General features: G+C 43.5%; 1 long non-coding RNA gene across 1 annotated transcript; it reads left to right on the forward strand.

The window, feature by feature from the left end:
• The first annotated feature begins 422 nt into the window (after nucleotides 1-422).
• Nucleotides 423-3,423, forward strand: LOC147981601 (uncharacterized). The gene is made up of 3 exons (XR_015599930.1): nucleotides 423-742; nucleotides 1,607-2,605; nucleotides 2,817-3,423. It is a non-coding gene; the product is annotated as an uncharacterized LOC147981601 (long non-coding RNA).
• Nucleotides 3,424-5,494: the final 2,071 nt, after the last annotated feature.

The raw sequence follows: 5,494 nt of genomic DNA on the forward strand, positions 1-5,494 counted from the left end.
CCGCGTCTGCCTCTGGCCATTTAAATGTGGAGCAGCACGCTCTACAATGGCATGAATGTGGGTAGGTAGCGCCGGGCAGGAGCGCGCACAGGAGGAAGGGGGGGGGGCTAGAGCGGTTAGAAGCGGGCCTAGGAGCGGCCCGGACACTGGCAAACCTCCCCACTTTTGTCTCCAGTTTGTAAGAGAAATCGCATCCGGACCGCTCCGTGGACCAGTACAAATCGGTGTTGGATGGCTTCCGCGGTCCAGACACTCTAGTCCTGACTGTTGCGGGAGATTTGCTGGTCCGCCTTGGAGATGCCCCTGGAAATTGGAGGTTCTTTGTCTCTGATGGAACTAGTAGCGTTATTTAGGTTTCGTAGGAGTTTTAACTTCTGAGGATCAGCAAACTACATGCTCCTACGTTGTACTTAGTACTCCTATGTTGTATTGCTGTACAAAAACCAAAAAGTTTACAGTTGTAGATTGATACGGTTGTGGTCATGCTTGTGAGACCACACTTGCGCCATTCTCTGCTTGGCTAGTTCGCTTCCGGCCCAACCCGGCCCATTCATCTCTCCGTCCCTGTCCGTTCGTCTCGCCTCGAGCGCCGACCCCGAAGGCAGATCGCCCTTTCCGCTCCCAATCTCCACTGCCTCCACCCGCTGCGCTTGCTTTCTGTACAGTACCCACCCCCCACCCGCCGTTGCTCAAGAGCGGCGCAGCGATTCCGGCGACTAGACATGCGGCGGCCTTCGGCGAGGTAGTCCCAAGTCCCGTTTCCCCCCTTTGCTTTCCTTGTGTACCCTAGCTCTAGGTCTTGGTGAGGTCAACATGGATTGCAGTTCAGGGGGTTGAGGAGGAAGTGGGGGAGAAATCGATCTGCACCATTTTCAGTATCTGCGTGGAATGAAGTTGGGTAGTTTGGGCTGATCTGTACTGTTATCTTATCTCCCCCGGGAGTCTTCCAGAGTTTGGTCTGCTGCCTTCCCTCCTCAGTAATACTTGGACTTGGGATGACTCGACTTCTTAAGTGCTCCGTCGAGACGACGAGTTTCCATATGCCTCCCGTTCGTATTTCATAATGGGTTGCATCGATCCAACCCCTGATTTATTTCACCGCGTTCTCCCGCTCGGGATAACATTGTTAGGGACTACAAGAAGTAGAATACATATACACACGGCATTCCCCTTTTGTAATTGTTGGTGAGCACATTAGTTATCCTTCCATTAATTTTGTGAGAGTCCTTGAATCTGCCTCGTACCCATGCCTTAACTGCCCTTTCTCAAAATAGGTTTCACTACATGTATGTGCTCTGCTCCATTGTCTCCGGCTAACCCTGTCCTCTAACCTGAACACTGATTTGCTAAGCTTGTGGGAGACCATGTGTTCAGAGCCAGTACTGAAAACCAGAACCATGCTTAATGTTATAGCCTCGTACATCATCTGAAATTTGTGCAAGGAGCGAACTGCTCCGATCTTCAGCGACACCACCTCTCGCCCCTTGCATTTGCATTTCGCCTTGAAGATTGCAAATGATATGCCACACATGTTTGCCTTGGCAGAATAGCCTACGTACTGCTATCTTTCTTCTCTGTAGTCTAATTTCTACTTGTTCCCTGCTAGGTTGTAAATCTTATCGGTGTTTCAATTGACTTCAAAGTGAAATCAACATACCAATGGAATATCCCAACATCACAGTGCTTCAAATCGATGGTTTCCTCATCACAGGGAAATAAAGAAGGTTGTGCCGCACCAAGGTGCTGTGCTGTGGTGGGTCTTGCTGCAGAACCGCCACAACAAGTGACAAATGACGGTTGTTGTTGACCTCATTTAGAAATAATTGGCAGATATGAACATTTTTAAGCTCATGACGTGTTAGTGAGTTTGTTAAGATGGATGTGGTACTGTGATACTAGTGTGTTAAGTGGAGCAAATGTGAAGCTTTGTCATTTTTTCTTATAATGGATTAAGCCTGGTTCAGTCAGATTATAAACTTTGGTCAGTTTACTCTTTGTAAATCATGTGTACAAATTCGAGCATAATAAATTCATGGGAACAACAATCTATATCAGTAGCAAGCGCTATTCTTTGCCCGTCACAATTACATTATGCTGCACTGGCGGGCGGCGAGGCATGCGCGCCACTGCAGAGATTCTACCAGTGGCTGGCGAGCGCCCGCCACTGATGCCATTATAGCAGTGGCGGGAGGTCAGCGATGGGTGCCCCTAAGAGGCTTGCCCGCCACTGCTGGGCTTTTACCATCCGTCACTCCTAGGCATCCCTGCAGTAGTGTGATGCTATTCACATCTAAAGCTGGAAAGAATCATGAGGAGTCGTATTATTTGTGGGTTTCTTCTACGTCGTTGTTATGTCCAAGCTGTTAATGAGGTGAGCATTTGTTGCATCTGGCATCGTACTTATAACCAGCAGATTCTTTTTATGTACAAACAACAGATTCTTGTTATATATGTACAACTTACGATTTTCCAGATATCAGCTAATCGGGTCAGCATTCGTTGCATCTGGGATCGTATTGTTTGTTGGTTTCTCCTATGCCGTCGTTGTGTCCAAGCTGCTTCCACCATATGAGAACCACCTTATGTCTGCCATCCAAAATGATAGGTAAGGAATCTCAAATCAGAACGCATGATCATCAAATTCCTTTTTTCCCGTCTGCAGCTGATTCTTGATTATGAACATTTTACTTAGTTACTAGAAACCATATAATATAATATCTAGATATTGTACTTGTCTATGTAGGACCTAATTCCTGTTAGCTAAGTCAAATCCAGTAAGAAGTTACTATCATTTACTTTGATATTTCACATAACAGGTACTACTGCCTACTTGTGCCCTTGACACATCCTATGATAATTGTGGCTGTCTATCTGCATTGGCTAAGTATATACAAATGTTCAAGCATGCCTGAAGAGCTACACATCAATTTTACAGAAGAAGCCTGCAGTGTTGCTCAAATGGAAAATCCATGGGGATCATGAGCACAATTCAACTGTTATAAAAAATAGGGAATACCCCGCGCGTTGCTGCGGAAATCATTGCAATATATTTCAGTGATTTGATTGTATGAAGCTTTCAGCGTTGAATTAATAATATATGAACTAAAGCTAAAAACAAATATTATATATTGTATTTGATTATTGCGTAGTCGGAAAATATTGAATATAAGTGAAATAACATAATGGAAAACCTTTTTTTCATGCATGTTGAGTGGACTTTTGATGAGGTGCCATGTGTGGTGAAGTGAAAGGTGTGCATGAGATCAATTAATAATGAAAAAAAATTCCCATGCATGTAGTGGTGGGCCTTTGATGAGGTGACACGTGTGCATGTTGAGATAAATAGGATAGTGGGGATCAACTTCTTATGTATATATGATTCTGACCTCAGCGGTGGTCATTAGTCTTCTGCAATCCACAAATTCTTTTATAACGTATGAACTTCCGTCAATTTTCAAGGATTGAGTAGATTGATGTCAACCTACCAAATTGACCCCACTGTGTTGCGGCCAGCTATTAAAACGAGTACATTATGTTAAGAAAATATATATGTATTCGTGAAATTCTTGAGATGGAAAATACTGCATAGGTGTCGAATTCTTACATAGTAAAAAAATGCGGCTGTAATTGTTGTACATTTGTCTCTTTATTAACAAGAAAGAACGGAAGATGCTGGCCTCTTAGAGTGAACCATGGAATCATCTTCCAATATTTTTTAAATAGATAATGGGTTGATAGGTTGATTTGTATGCATTTGTGTGTATGCTTATGTCACATATATATATATATAGTGTATTTCCTATAATAACTATAAGTGTGTTAGCATCACTTTTACCGTCTACTGAGACAACATATTTTTGTTGTGTACAAACCAAACTCTTCTCTTTTGCTTGTAGAGTTTCATTTTGTTTTATCCTCTGCTGATGCTATTCACATTTAAAGCTGGCAAGATTATATCCGCATATGGCTTACTTTGTTCTAAGTTCTGTAATTCTGTATTATATCTATTTTGTTGTGTCTCTGTGCATGCGCACATGAATGTTACGAGTTCGCAGTGACCAAATCGAGGCGACCGACAAACTGCATGCCTACATGCGGAAAATCTGAATCGGTTGTTCCAAATTTTGCTTCCAACGGCATGCCACTGTGCATTTGAGACGATATGTTGATGTAGCTAGCTTTTGAATTTTATTCCAAAATACATTCGTGGTACCTAACATGAGACAAATTTCTAGTTGGTTTCTAGATACTCATTATTTCATTCAGTTGAATTTGAAAACTGAGTGGAACCCACAGGTTAATGACGGAAAAAAGACTCATGTAGCTTAAGGCACCCCATGACAGAGCTTGAGGCTGTTGCATTTGCTACCACAACGAGAGGAACACACTCACGATCTCTTTTGGACTGCTGGCTAGCCGGCAATCAGCCAACAGGCATGGTATCGAGCTACATCGGTTTGTTTCCCTTCAGTTGTCCAAAAGAACCATGGTAATAAAACCACATGTTCCCTGCACCTCCAATGATTCAGCCATGATGATGACTGGGGCTAGCCGGCAATCATACACCCTCTCCATCCCCCAGCAAGGCTGCCAGCAAAGGGCCTGCAGCTGTACTGGTTCTCATTGTGGTTCTACGTCCCATATGACATTTTCAAGTTATGTGTTTCCATATGCCTCCCATTCATATTTCTCAATGGATTCCATTGGTGTAACCCATTGTAATCGTCACTACCTCTCGCTCGAGAACCTTGACTCTATTTGTGTTTATTTGGCTGCACAATACTGTATTGTTAACATAGTTGGAGGCTACAAGGAGATACAGATGTAGTATGTCCTTTATAAGTACTGCACCGAGGAAGGTTGGTGAGTACATTAGCTATACATCTATTAATTTTGTGTCCAAGTCCTGGAATGTGCACCATACATGAGCATTAATCGCCCTTTCTCCAAATAGGCCTGGCAACATATGGATGCTCTGCTCACATGTTGTGAACAAACAAAGCAGGATCATGATCACTGGGGGAGCATGATACGTCTCCGTCGTATCTATGATTTTTTATTGTCCCATGCCAATATTCTACAACTTTCATATACTGTTGGCAACTTTTAATACTATTTTTGGGACTAACATATTGATCCAGTGTCTAGTGTCAGTCCCTGTTTGTTGCATGTTTTTTGTTTCGCCGAAAATCCATATCAACCGGAGTCCAAATGGGATAAAAACTTACGGAGACTTTTTTGGAATATATGTAATTTTTTGGGAAAATAATCAACGCGAGACGATGCCTGAGGGGCCCACAAGGACGGAAGGCACGCCTGAGGGGGTAGGGCGCGCCCTGGTCCTTGTGGTCACCCCGTAAGGCGTTGGTGCCCTTCTTCTGGCAGAAGAAAGCTAATATCCGGATAAAAATCGTGTTAAAATTTCAGCCCGATCAGAGTTACAGATCTCCGAGAATTTAAGAAACGGTGAAAGGGCAGAATCTGGGAGCGCAGA

Source organism: Triticum urartu, chromosome 3A (assembly GCF_056163025.1).
Source record: "Triticum urartu cultivar PI428250 chromosome 3A, HENAU_Tu73, whole genome shotgun sequence".
NCBI classification, from domain to species: Eukaryota; Viridiplantae; Streptophyta; class Magnoliopsida; order Poales; family Poaceae; genus Triticum; species Triticum urartu.